The sequence below is a fragment of the Chrysemys picta genome, chromosome 7 (assembly GCF_011386835.1).
Source record: "Chrysemys picta bellii isolate R12L10 chromosome 7, ASM1138683v2, whole genome shotgun sequence".
NCBI lineage: Eukaryota > Metazoa > Chordata > Testudines > Emydidae > Chrysemys > Chrysemys picta.
In genome coordinates, this window is record NC_088797.1 from 9,858,109 (window position 1) to 9,873,231 (window position 15,123).

General features: G+C 40.0%; 1 protein-coding gene across 43 annotated transcripts in view; it reads right to left on the reverse strand.

The window, feature by feature from the left end:
* Window positions 1-15,123, reverse strand: part of FOXP1 (forkhead box P1) — a 505,685-nt gene that overhangs the window by 236,546 nt on the left and 254,016 nt on the right. For 2 of the 43 annotated variants that reach the window (XM_065550764.1, XM_065550758.1), the window contains exon 1: window positions 11,433-11,575. The exons of 40 other annotated variants lie outside the window; for them this stretch is intronic. The gene's annotated coding sequence lies outside the window, so the exon portion shown is untranslated. Of the gene's footprint in view, window positions 1-11,432; window positions 11,797-15,123 lie in introns of those variants that run through there. One more of the 43 variants, XM_065550747.1, reaches the window with a different exon arrangement.

A 15,123-nucleotide genomic window follows, 5' to 3' on the forward strand; every position in this document is an offset into this window, starting at 1 on the left:
GACACAGAGATGCTAAGAAATTAAACACAGGCTTAACTTTAAGCACATGCATAGCCCTACGGAAGCTAAGCATATGCTTAAGTGTTCTGCTGGATTGTAAGTCACCTCCCCCAGGTAACAGGAGGACTTAGTAGTGGCGCTGGGAACAGGACACAGATCTCATCTCCCTGTGCCCTTAAGAAATTCTGCCATCCTCAAGAAAAATTGGGGGAGGGCATCAGGCCGAGGAAGTGGTTTTTAACCCAAGCAACTGGAGTGAATGAATGTAAGCTGAAAACTCAAGTCCTCATCCATTATGTCATTGAAATGGGTGGCAACCAAATACCAGATGAACTTGTGTGTCTCTTTGGAGATCCCTGGATGTGAGTCTTATACAGCTTAATATTTATATATCTGACACTAAACAACTAATGTATTTTAGGTATTCCCAGGAGGATCCCAAACTGGTGAGTCTTAAGAATTTCTTATAAACGGGCAGGAGGCTGTCCCAACTACTCTTGCCCTAGATAGGTGCTTATGCTGATGTAACCAGGCCACAGGAAACAATCGGCAGGTCGGAAATACCTATAATCTGATCTGGTTGCAGAGTTTGCTGAGTTCCTCCCATGAGGTTTTCCCTCTCTTCCATGACACAGAAGGAATAATCTTCGAGGTCAGCTGAGCAGTCTACCGCTGCAGCTTTGTGTGCTTCTGCAATGTGCGATCATGTGATGGAGAATTTGGTTGCGTACCATCCTGCCAGGACCTCTCTCTTTCCGTTCCGGGAAAGGAACTTAGGCTCAGGAGGCAGATATCACTTTCTTCAAGAAACCAGACCGGGGCAAAAGACTATACTTAAAAGAGAGGAGGGAGAACAGGAAAGGACAGCCATTTTACCCATCTCCTGACCAAGGTAATAGCTACCAGAAAATGAGGGATGACTGGGGTTTGAAGTAGGGCTTACGAAGCCTTTGAAGAGAATATTCAAGCTCCAATATAAAAGTGAGGATCTAAATTGTGGGAGGATACAAGATGCTACCTTGAGGAATCTGGCTATTACAGGATTAATGGGTACCATCCCTCCTGCTCTGAATGCCAAACCTTGGCCCCTGAGGGTACCTGGTTCTGAGTTTGTCCAGGCCTGTCTGTAGGAATTCTGCAGTACACAGAGAGGAATATCATCCAGACCTGGTACCATTATTTTTAAAACAAAAGAACTCTTTAAAATATTAAATAAAGAGCCAGTTGAGTGTCAAAATACACAAATATCTCGTTAGGGACTAAAATGTGTCCCCTCGAACTGAAAGCCACCGTACCATTTATGTCTTATGTAAAAAACTCATTTGATGAGCATCACTGGCATGTAGCCTCATTCCTTACCTACCCTACAAATGTCTGTCCACAGTTTGTTAGGTGGATGGAGGGGTGCAGAGTGAAGCAAAATCTAGCCAGACATGACACAAAAGTGAACAGCAAGCACAGCTTCTTTGCTGATAATTTTTATAAGCACAATTTCTAACCCAACTCTGGTTTTGTCTTCTGCAAATGCATCTGATTAATTCTCCCTCTGATTTTAGTTAACAGTGAATTAGCTAGAGTTGAGTCCCCAAAAGTAGGCTTTACTTTTACAATACAATTACTGAATATAAGGCTGTCTTCCAGGAAAGATTTCCTTTCTTCAAATCAGTTCTCTCCTCTATGGACCAACAGGCTCAAGTCTGGGAATTTTTTTTCTTCTTCTCCAAATGTTAGTCTCTTTTTCCTGACTGCTCAGATTCTCTCAGGCGCTGTGATCTGAAATAGTAGCAATAATTGTATTTCCTATTTTATTACTCATAGTTGACCCTTTGATCGAAATCCTATGATATTTAAGCATATTTATACGGTCATCTTGCACTTCTAAATCTAATATGAAGGAAGTTATTGACTCCAAGAAAGCTCCAAGATCAGGGCTTTCTCTTCCCATAGAAACTCCGTGGACTCAGATTATTATTATTTTTTTTGCATCCATTTAGCTTTCCATTATTTCACTCTGCCTGCCTAAGTACTCAATGTTTTACAAATGATATAAACTCTTTCCACTTACAGGGAAGGCCTCATCGTTTTTTCACACCCGTTTCGGATTTATCCAGCTATTGTTCCACCTTGCTGGCGCATCTGTACAGACCCAAGTTTGCCTTCTAAAGCAGATACTGGTGCCTGCAGTCCATCTGTTTTGGCACATGCAATAGTAATGGTAAATGTTCTCAGGTAAGAGTTTTCCCAGTAGGAGGAGAGAAACAAGATGGCCAATTCAAGATGCTCAGCACTGCTGCAGGGTTAGTCTTGAAAGCCTTTTGGATTTCGTCTTAATTTGCTCAATAATTCTTGATTTGGACCCACGGTATGCCGCAAGTTGCAGCAGAGCTTCAAAATATATTCTCATTCAAGTTGTAGGAGGTTTTTTGACTGTCAAGAGAGGTGCTATTTTTAATTTCATTTAATTATTTTACAGGAATGGAAGGAAATGGACAGACTCAGTTGAGGCAAGTTTTGTTTTGCACAGGAGGCCCTGCTCACAAACCAAGCTCAACTTCAAAGGTGTGTGTGGTGGGTGGGGAGGGGGCGCTCATTGGGACACAAGGTGCATGAAGAGAAGCAGTATGACCGGTGGGTCCTTTGACACTATTTTAAATACTGGTGTAAGCCCAGAGTAATTCCACTGAACTCAGTGGAGTTACTCATGATTTACTGCAACGTACCTGAGAGCAGAATTTGGCCTCTGATAGGTTCCTAGAGGGGATGCCCCTCAAGATGCTATATGTGCATGCCAAACAGCTACAGAATTGACAGTTCTTTGCAAAACATCTTTGTACTCACAGAAGACCATCAATGGGGTTTCTTTTTTTGGAGTCAGGGAGACCAAGGGCTGAATTCTGTGGCAACATAAATGGCATTGCAAATTGGTATTAAAACAGGGGTAAGTGGCGAAGTAGTGTTGGTGATTTAGCAAACAGTGCGTGTGCACCTAGATTTAATTTGTTGTTTTGCAGGGACTGGCAGTAAATGAGAGAAATAGAAACTACACCCTCTCAAACCAGAAAAGAATTTGCCCCTTCGAGTGCTGGTGATGGTGCGGGCATAAAAGGCAGCGGGGGGGAGTTTGCTTTATCTTCAACCTTCTTGCTAATCGCTTTTCCTGTTACGCCTCACACTCGCAGGATGTTTGTTCTGTGAGGGATTGCTCCTGGTCTGACCACACCCATGTTGGTTCAGTCAGCTACACTGGACATCATATTCTCCAACAACAGGACACAGCCTACTGCACCAAGTGCTCACAGATTGAAAATACTGATTAAACTGTTTGCTTGGTGCTCTCTTACTTCCTGCATGTATCCCCTAGGCCCAGCAGCTGACATCAGAAGCCAGGTAGATTCTCTCAGGTAGATTTGCTGGTGAGCCATTAGTTTAGGGCTGTCTATCACTGGGGAACAGCTAGAAGTATCTCTATATTCTGTAGGGTGCCTGGAGGAGAGGAGCGTGTTCTGCTGTGTGCGGACATCTTTTCTACGGTCTTTCTGATTTGAGATTTGTGCGTATTTATTTATGACTGTACAGTGCCTACCACCCTGGAGAGATGCGTTTATAAATGTGAACAAATTAAAGAGCGAGAGAGAGAAGGAGTTCATCCTGCTGTGAAAAAGACTTGTGGGGATTTTATTCAGAATTAAGAACACCATATCAGAAGACTGTGGGCCCAGGGCTTAGACAATTTCTCTTTTTTGGTTATTACAGGATAGGATCTCAATATTTGTGATCCCTTCTAGGCATGGGAAGACTGTGTTCTTTTGGGTATGAGTCAGGGCTCCCAAGTGACACATACAGAGAGACAGAGAAAGCTCTTCCTTTTTTATTCTCCAGACCCAAGTTTTGGAATACTTAAAGGGTCTTTGGATGGAACAGCCCTTGGGCAATAAGGCATCCCAACAGTACCATACCTTGTACGGGCTTCTTTATGGTAACCTGTTCTGTTTGCATGCAGAATCATGTACCAGTCATTTGTGTATCGCACTCTGGAGATGGCCATTCTGCCTAAGGGCTGCTACTAAACCAGTATTTCTGATGACCTACAGAACGGATGCTAGATTGAAGAAGGGTCAAGACAAAAGTTGAAATTAAGTTGATTTAGTGACTAGGAGACACAGACACATTGACATGTGTCCTGTATGTCTATTTATGTTAGTAGGTTTAAAGGAGGCCAACGGGGAGGGAATGGTTTCCATTCAAAAATTTTGATACATCATATGACAGACAATCCACTTCAGGCAGGGGACTATTCTTGCCTCCTATTCTTGATGCTCAAGATATTTTTAGGGACTAATATGAAGTAAACTGCCTCCAACCTGGAACAGTTGTTCTGGTATAGGTTCACTGGCTTTGTTCTCCCCCAAAAGCATGTACTGCTGTGAAGGCCTTTTGTCCAGGGTGGGAGAGAGATGAAGGCAAAATTGTTCTGGAAATGGGGAAAGTTTTCTTAAACTCTGTGAAATAACTTTTTGGGAAAACCACTAGTACCCAACAGTCCAACCTCCTGTGACTCAAGAAATCTTGATTTCTACAGAAACCTTCAAGGCACTGCATAGCAAGCTGTCTGAATTGGTATTGATTTGATTTCCACAAGCTGGTTGGAGTTTGTTGTTCTTCAGAAAGAAGTGGAAGGAGACACTTACTGAAAATGTAAATCCAGATTGAGATGTGAAGAGTGTGTGTGTGTGTGTGTGTGTGTGTGTGTGTGTGTGTGTAATCTCTTCAGAGATAAATTGTATTTTTTTAAATCCATAATGGAATGACAAACTCCTAGAAAGGGGAGGGGTCACAGATGGTAGGAAGGTCTCTGCCTAAAACCTCTTTTAAGGCAGCATTTACAACAGCATCTTTTAAAGGGCAGTGCATTCAAACCATTATGGAGGAAAATCCCTTTCCCTCCAGACAGGAGATCTGGTAATTAAGACAAGCAATTTTACAGAGTAAAGGGTCACATTGTTATGCTCGTTAAACATCAAAAGGCATCAGATGAGATTCCTTTATATCTCCTTAGACTACAGCAGGCACTTTCATCTGCCCATGTTTTGGCAGATGCAGTAGTATCAAAGCTGTAGTAGCCCAGGATGTTTAGGAGAGGTAATGTATTCCTACAAGGACTGAGGATAACTCTTCCTCAGTACCCAATGGCACTGTTAGGAAATAGCGACATTTTCTTCATTGAGAGAAGAATCCTTAGAGCACAAGGATGATGCCGAGAGCTGAAGCCAAGAGCTCTTCTCCACAGGAAGCCAAGAGATCTTACTGATAGATTTGGCTAGTATGACTTTAGCATCTGGAGTTTTCCAACGGGACTGAAGTACACCTCTACCTCGATATAATGCTGTCCTCGGAAGCCAAAAAATCTTACCACGTTATAGGTGAAACCGCGTTATATCGAACTTGCTTTGATCTGCCAGAGTGCGCAGCCCCGGCCCCCCACTGAGCACTGCTTTACCGCATTATATCCAAATTCGTGTTATATCCGGTCATGTTATATCGGGGTAGAGGGATAATAGGGGGATCTGGGGCAAAAATCTATCAGGGACGGTACTTGGTCCTGCTATGAAGGCAGGGGACTGGACTCAATGACCTTTCAAGGTCCCTTCCAGTTCTATGACATGAGGTTTGCGGGGAGGAGATAGCTCAGTGGTTTGAGCATTGGCCTGCTAAACCCAGGGTTGTGAGTTCAATCCTTGAGGGGGCCACCTAGGGATCTGGGGCAAAATCAGTACTTGGTCTTGCTAGTGAAGGCAGGGGGCTGGACTTGATGACCTTTCAGTTAGACTGGTCCCTTCCAGTTCTAGGAGATAGGATATCTCTATTTATTTATTTATTTTACAACCTTCTGGAGTGGCCAAGGTGAGTTTTGTCTGGATTATTTTATGAAAACAGAAATCCCTTTTTCCCGAGAAGGTTGGTCGAGTTATCAGATGCCTGGTTATATCAGCAACTGAGGCCTCTTGCGGGATCAAGAAGCGCCTAGGAGCTCTGATGCCAACCGGCAGGGGAATCATTGCAAGTTTCATCCTCCTCTGAGGAAGAAGGGCTCAGCGCAGGTAGAGGAGAAATATCCTTTGAGGACTTTGAGCTAGGAAAAATATCCCTGGGAGGAGCTATGAAAACTTTGCTCTGTATAGTAGCTGAAGTTCCCCCTTCCACGTGCACACTTCGTTTCTGATGTGGTGACGGAGGTATGATATTCCAGATGTAGCCTGGAGACAGCAAAGACCTTGTTGAGCCAGATCACTCCCATAAAGAGGTTTCAATTTAGTCCTCTCCACAGAGATGGACTGACTTTCTGGTGTCCTCTTGAATCCTTTGCTGTGGATGGAGACCAACGTCCATATAAGAGTTCTATGGGACAATGTACCACATGATTTTTCTTGATACCACCCCATGGTAAATATTCTTCCTTGATCCAGATCCATGTAAATGGAGGGGGAGGAGGGAATCAAAATACCTAAATAACTATACAAAGAAGACTGCAGTATTGCATGAGAACTTCCTAAACCAAAAGAAAAAGAACATTACATTGCAGAACGAGGAAGCTATCAAACACAATCAACCTAACTCGAGATAGGAAAACAACTACAGATTAAGAGGGGAACCCCACACCACAGGCTCTACAGGTGCGCACGCACTCACATACACAAAAACACCCAAACCACTTGGCTGGGAACGGTTGTCAGCTTCGTGCCAGAGCGGGGACCAAATCTGACAGCGGGGCAGTTAGATCACACGCTGACAGATCCACTGCTGCTGTTGCTGACAGTAAATTCAGACTGTCAAGAGTACTAGAACAGTAGTCTCCCATAGGACAACTGCTGGAAACAAAACTGTCATGGAAAGCATATGGGAGACACATGGAATTGAGACGAAGTGCAGGAAAACCATAAAAACTGAAGTCTCATTAAATACCGGACAGTTGGCAAATACAGAACCTCCCATTTGTTTGCTGTGTACCATAAAGGGTGGAGGAGATAGGGAGCAGTGTGCCTTAGCAGTCAACAGTTTTTACACTATTCACCCAGGAAGTGACTAACTTGCATGTTTATGAACAGCACAAACTATTTTTGGTCATGGGACCCTGTTCAAGAAAAGGACTGCAAAGATTTAATAATGATCTTTAGTTAGCTTTGGTCACCCACACACCACTGGCTTTTGAAGACTCGCCAGCTGCATCCAAAAATCTAGTGATGGACTTTATTTCCAGAGGCATTTAACAATGAAAATAGCTAACCATAAAAGTGAGTAGCTACAAATAGAGCAAGAATCAAAAGCCCTGTTCATTCCAGGTTATTTCTCAGGGTGCCACATTGCTGTGAGAATATTTTAGCTCAGTTATATGGTAAATTGGCAAGTATTAAACCCACTCAAATCGGCATATAAATGTTGCCATTTTATTTTTGTTTGGTTTTGGTGGCTTTTGTTCAATTAAATCAAGCATTTTAACAACATTAAGAGGCATGCAAATTAGGTATATATGTAACGAATATAATTTTTTAAAATTAATTTCTAATATATAATGTAATCCACATGAGATGCACAGAAGGCAAAAGTAATGAATAAAGTAGGATGACAGAGATAAACCACTCAGATTTAAATTCTGACTACAAATCATATAGGAAGCTTTTTCACAGCATATGCTTAATTTTAGGGATTATCTAGTGTGCTAATATCTTCATTATGTTGCACATTGTTGTACTTGGGTGACTTTTCTACAACACTGCACTACTCTACAATATTCTACAGTAATGGTCCAATACACTACGTTTTACAATAAGATTACTATAGTGCTTAGGACTGTTACTATAAAATATTATAGGGGTTTGTTGGGGTACTTTTTATATGGGGGGTTGCCAAAAAAAAACAAAAAATGCTTCGTTGATCAGAAAACCTGTAATGTTCTACAGAGAAGACACTTCCACCCCCTGTTAATCTCAGCTTCTTAAAGGAACACTCAGTAAGATAATGAATCCTTCAAATGTTACATCTTGTGTCTTGCATTATTGTGGTGCAGCAACTCTCCACATCAAACAGTCATCAGCACTATTACAAAGTGGGCTTATAAGAGAGTGGCTGAAAAGACGCTGTGTGAAAAGAAGTGGAAAATTAAAGCTGAAGCAGTCGAAGAAAGGGCTTAATTTACTGGCATGTACAGTATGCAAATGAGATTACTCTCAGCTTAACTGCATCATTTATGTCCATAATAACGGCATCATCATTACAGGGCTCAAATTAAATTACACCATAATTAGCATATCAAAGTGATTGGTTAAAGTTTAAAACAAATACCCAATTTTGTTAATGAACAGCTGTAATTGTCATGTACACTTCAATGAAAACTCCCTAAACAAATATATGTTTTAGAACAGAGAAAGACTTTGAAGCAGACAGGTCTGCAGCGGAGGTAAATTACCTAAAAAAGAATGACACAGACTATTCTATTAATGTTAATATATGCTCCTCGTTTTCAGGTAATAAAACATTCTATCAAAACAAGCCTTGCACTCATATTTATACTCCTCTGCTGCAGCTGACAAAGTAGAGAGAGACCCGCTTTCCACTTTCAGTGTCAGTGTGAACTGGGTGACCAGCCTGCCACAAGCAAAGGACATGTTCAGCAACATGCTGTTACATAAACTCCCTTTGCTGGTTTCAAAGACTTCAGTATTACAAACTTGCTGAGTGTTATGCTGTGTTTTTCCCCCTCATCCAAATAGGAAAAGGGGAAGAAGAAGAAAAAAGAAAAGAAAATCATTTCCTGCTAACTCTATACTGTCGACCAGTACTCTAGTGAACTGATGACATGATAGCATATTAGGCAGTCTACAATTCAATTTATTCTAATCTAATAATATCGACACAGCAGTTTCAAATGAGGAACTGTACCAGAGAAGTTTTTGCTGCTCTCCTCTCATTAAAATAAATAGGGAGGTGGGACTACTGGTTTTGTCAAAGTCATCCTGACAGTCAGTAACCGATTTCTATAGATCAATCACTGCAAATGTATACAGTAAATATGCAGTAAAAAAAATAATTTTCATGCAAAATGAATTTTAATGCACGAGGAAGCACACTACATGTTATTAAAATATTACAGGTAAGCTTTCATGCACTTGGTTTTGATAATAATCTTCACTGTGCAAGGCCATAATTGCACAGCAGCAGTGCCAGGGGAATGTAGCACATATATAACAAAATAAACCCTTCATGTCCCCCCCCATACATTTACACTGTTATATAAAAACAACAGAAAAAGTATATTTTGTGCTAAAATTGGGAATGCACTTTCAAATATACTTAACAAGCAAATTGAATGTCTTATTAAAACCGTATTATCAAAACAGTGTTCAAAAATTTAAAGAAAGTAGCTTTTCATTTTATTCATCGAGGAATCCATTAAAGCCTAAGCTCTGAAGTAGTATGTAAATTATGTGCCTTTCAAGGTAGAGCTAGGGCAAATTCACTCCATCAACTAATGATGAACCTCATTATGTGCAGGGAGTATTCATAATGAGGAAACAAGCCACCCGCCATTCCATGTTCTAATATAAATCCCTGTAAAATGTGAATATCTCCACATCTAATTAAAGGCTACTAATTCCTAGCCCCCACTCCAACCCCCCCAGGCTCAAAAAGCAAAAATATAGATGTGTTTCAAACAACATACTTTGGTTTTTAAAATATACTTATTGATGTTTACTATTATGTTTTAATTAAAAAATAATCATTCCCAGCATTGTAGGATAGAAAGTTTTGGAGCACAAAGTTTATGTTAAATGACTTGGTTTTATATTTTAAAGAGAGCTTCAGATTAGCACAGGTTAGGCTGCATACTTCAATGGAAAAATAAATAAAAAGCAGAGGAAAAAAATCAGTCGGAATGTGCAAGAAATAATATATACATATTTTTAAATCTTAGCCATCGAGTTTTGCTGCAGAACCGAGACTTCCATAAGAATCCAGAGGGACCATATAATAAATAGAGGAGGGGAAAAAAACCATTAAGTAACCAAGCATACAACAGGTATTTAAAATAATTTTAGAATGATGCTTTATTTAGGAGGAGGCTGTTTGCCTTTTAAATCCTGTTTGAAAGAGAATAATACTGCATAAAACAGGTTGAAGCAAAAGTGCTCCTGGACAGACTCACCTATGTTTGATAGTTGTACCTACAAATGCGGCGTCCATTCCCAAGATCAAAAAATGTATATTTTATGCGGGGTGTTATGTAACTTACTATCTACACACCATGATTTCATTTGCTCTTGCACTAAGTTATGAATTTGCTCTCTATATTTTCCACAATAAAAGTGAACAGGCTTTAAAGAATCCTCGGAACAGAACGATGTACAAGTGTTCCTTGTTAGGGTGTTTATTATATTATTTTTTAATTTCCAAAGATGTACAAAAGTACACAGCCAGCTAAGAGAGTTTAGTCTGCAGAAAACACCCACTTTGTCTGAGTAACATACAGACTAAAAACCAAAATGACAAACAGACAGTTTAAAAAAATAACATAACTCTGTTCAGGGCATTAAAACACTTGGACAGTCACAGAAAAGGCTACCGTACCTTAAAATTATGCCAACCAAAAAGTTGAAATCCTTGTGTAAAAATACCCATTCTCTTGTCATCCCTATGAAACCTTATTTAGAATTTCAACAGAAATTCACAGCTGCCAAAAGAAACGTGAACTACAAAATCATAGATGCCACAATGGAACATTTTTTAAATCAAATGGAATACATAGATTAAAATACTTTAACAACGTAGATTCTCTGGAAATAACAGAGCATGCTACAGAAAGAAATCAAAAAGGATGCTGCTTCTTTAAGTTACATAAAAATAAACTACACTACATAAAGCTGTTACAGTGTACGCTCTCTCATTCCTAGACTCATGGAGGATTTTTTTCTCCTTTTAGGTCAACCAGTCATGCACTAGGAAGACAACCCTCCAAAAATAACTTGTCCCTCCCCCGGAGCACACAGTTTAACAACCTACCTTTGTTCTGGTGTTGCAGATAATAACTGGCAAGCCTCAAGACCATGAGGATTTTGGAACAACCAAGAGGGTTCAGACAAACCACAAGTAGAGAAGAAGAAATAACAGAAAAGCCTCTAAAGAAACTGTTCTAGCTGACAATTGGTAGCACCAAGCCAGTATTTACAGCACTGTTTACACTGGAGTGAGTGCACCTCTGTTCCATCAACATCTACAACTAATGGCATTTTTAGAATCCAGGCATGATAATTAAGAGACATAACACATCACTGTTTAGGAGAGGGTCTGAGAGATCTAAGCAGCATTTCTTTACAATGTCTATACCACTGATGAGCATTAGTTTGAGTGACAAAGGTCCCAAGCTAAATCAACATTCTTACCTTAATGTTCCTAGTAAAAGGCTCCGGCAAACATAACTCATGAAAGGCGTATGCAAAGATATGTCTCAAGGAATTAATCCACAGCCCTCACATGAATTGCAAAAAACAGTGGCTTACATTTCCAAACAAACGCAGCTCACTTTGGACAGCATGGTATAATGCAGGTTTACATATACAGAGCTGTGTGTCAGAAGGAAGAGTTCTTTAGGATTTATTTGACACTTATTTTCCGGGAAGCCTTTTGTGGAGTTGTGCCGTTTGTTTCTTATTGTCTGAGAAGCAGTTAGAAGCTTCTCCCTGAGGGGGCCCCTCAGCCCCTGGCTCGGCCGCTTTGACAGGGAGGTAACCATATTAGGATGTGTATGGTAAAGTAAACAATAACATAGTTGCAATGAAATGGAAATTTTTTTTTTCAGCTAATGGTGTTGGTGTCAGTCCTGTTTTTAGCCTTCCCACTAGTTTTGTTTTCTAGTTTAAACAAGCCTTCTTTACAGGAAAAAAAAAAAAAAGAAGGAGGATAAAAAAAAAAAAAAAAGTGTTGCTAGCTTCCAAATTTCTCACTGCGAGATTTTTGAGAATGTTTTACTCACAGGGAAAAAAAGCTATTTAACATCTAAATGACGACATGTCAAGTTCAATCATCAAAAATACACACCTAGACTTCTGAGACCTCTGAATTATGGAAGACATTTGGATGCTAAAAATATGCTTTAAAATGCAGAAAACAAGTGGATTAGTGAAGTCCAACCACATTTCACAAAGTCACTAACTGGATAAACTAGCTGTGAAAAATCCTGCAAGTTCGCTGGTTTTAAAGCTCTGAAAATGCAGGATAAAACACTTGAATCAAATTGTAAAATGCAGGTGTCAAATTATTCTGTTCAATCAGAAACAGAGCTCAAAGTGCTTCCCATGTAAAGGTTCCTATACAGCCACAGTCACGAGAAAAGTTCTGCAGTACAAAAAAATACTTTAGACCAAGCAAGCAATGTTATTTTCATACCTCAATTCTAAATACTAAACAAATTGCCAAGAACAGCAAGCACAGTATCTCACTACACTAAAGGATTAGCATGTGAAGAGAACTACTGATGTATAATGTGTGTTAAGTCTCAGTAGTAGTAGCCAGCCTGGGCAGGGAGTCACAGCTGTAATATGAAACAAGTTTCCATGTCTTCATGAATTAGGTAAGAGGCCGCTCTTTGGAGCGGTTGTCCTGCAAAGCAAACCAACATGAGGTTGTTTAAGTGTTTTGCACTACCAGTCAACATCAGTTGTCGAACAATGGGAAAAATGCAGTGCTCCTCTGAAAAGAAGCTGACAAAAGAGATCATCGATGCTCTCTCTGTACCAGGCACCAGGATGATAAAATAGATTGGTGGGATAGGGGGAGGTTAAGGTAGACAGGGGAAATAAAGTTGGTATGAAATTATACATACAATTTAGAACATAGGCAGATTTCCCTTACAAATACAATACACACTTGTATTGCCAAATCACACTTAGCTTTGACTTCTAGCAACATATACACTTCTCTCTCTCAACATATGGAACCTTAAAATTCTTTAACAATTTTTTTTAACCCAAGCAACTATAAAATTACACAGCATAAGTTACTTATCTGTGCTGCCTCTTCAAAGAAAAAAAGTTGAACTTAACACAGAGATATCAAAATCAATAAATCACACAAACAAGTAGCAGTTCAAAAGTTCAAAGACATGATGGCCAGTTCACTACGTCTTAGCACTCAACCAATAATAACCTGACTCCATCACTCCTCATAGTATAGACAATTTCATAGCATCATTTTCATTAGCCTGTCTCACTGAAAATTGCTAGCTATTTATGTATACGCTAAAATAAATTAGCCATTTCATCGAGCAGTGTGATTCTTATAAAATACATTAACACAATACTCAATTTTCCAGTTGAAGTAAATAAATAAATCAATGAATTCAACACAGAGTGGTTTTGGTTGTTTTTTTTTTATTGTGGAGCTTCAGCTCTCAGCATAAGTGTTTTTATTGGGTTTATTTGTTTCAATAAAAATTGAAATGGGCCAGTGATCTTAGCAGTCGGATCCGGAAAAAAAAATCTAATATTTAGAAAGAATACTGTGCAATACAGCAAACTTGTTATATATGATTTGTTCAAAAATCATTTTCATTACAGTTATTAAACAGCAACTCCATTTCAAATGGTCGTGGGGTATTTTTTTTTCCCCAAAACAGAGAAAAGAGTATTATGTCACCTGGTGTTGTAGCATTTGGCACTACTATGCTGGAAACCCACGCTGAAAAGGCAGTTTTAAAATCACACACTACTGAGGCTGGAAACCTGATGCATCATGGGCTATTTTGCAGAGAAGATGGTTATGGGAAAAGTTCCAGTATTAATACCCTTTCACCACCTTTGCCATCTGACTCCTAGAATGCTGTTGACGGTGGCTATGAGAAAGTCTACATGCCATCAGAGGCAAGGTGAGAAGATGCCAGCAGGATGGGAAGAGAGGACCTACACAGAAGGGTTGTGCAGGTGAGATGGTGAACAGGAAAAAAAGCAGCTCAGAAATAACAGATTGTAAAGATGTCTGAGGTGTTGTTGCAGCCATGTCAGTCCCAAGATATTAGAGGGGCCAGGTGGGTGAGGTGATATCTTTTATTGGACCGACTGCTCCTGGTAAGCTGAAAAGCTTCTCTCTCTCTCTCACCAACAGACGTTGGTCCAATAAACGATATTACCTCAACCACCTCGTCTCTCTAAGACGGTACAGAGACATGGCAAGGTTGCCGCTGTGTTGCAATTTACTTCTAATAGTGCCTGAAAAATCCCTAGCGCTGGCTCAATAGAATTGTGTGACATGACGCTATGCCCAAAGAAGCAGCCGCTGCACACTCAACATTTGCCAACTGATCCATAGACACCACAAAGAGGGTGTGGCATGCGGGGAGGTGGGAGGAGACAGGGAAATCAGCAAGTACTCTAGATCTTGTCAAACTAGTGTAACCAACCTCAGAAAAACAAAAACCAATGCAAGTTAATACTGTCTGCAACAAGCCTGCTTTACATTGGACAGGTCAGATTTTAACCTTTCAAGCTCACAGAGACTGCCGTTGGAAGGTAGGTCTGATTGCGGATGGCAAAGGGCTCAGACTGTTCATGGCACACATATTGGCAACCACCACAATGCAAGATTCTCCGAAGAGATCTCCTGTTTTTGCTGCACACATTTGTTTTCCCTTTTAAGACATGCCTGCTGTGCTTTATGACAGAGTGCATTCTATGTGATTCAGAAGTCATGCTAGAATGCAACTTAGTACTCCACTTTCTATACATTTTCTACAGAAGTTGGGTCCTCCCATACTGTTTACAATAGACCAGATTCAGATGCCTTAATTCCCACTGACTGGCACCTTACTCTAGGAGAAGACAGTTCAGAACCTGGTCCAATGAAAGGACAACACATGTCTTAATGTCTTGAAAGCCCTAGTGCTCCCACCATCCAAAAGACAATGAAAAAAATCAATATAATTTGTCCGTATTTTTATTTTTAATTTAGGGGTGAATCTGTATGAACTTTAGCTCTCATGAAAGCTAGTAAGTATATTATCATTAATTATTATTTGTTGTATCATTAATTATTATTTGGTGTTAGGGGTGAATCTGTATGAACTTTAGCTCTCATGAAAGC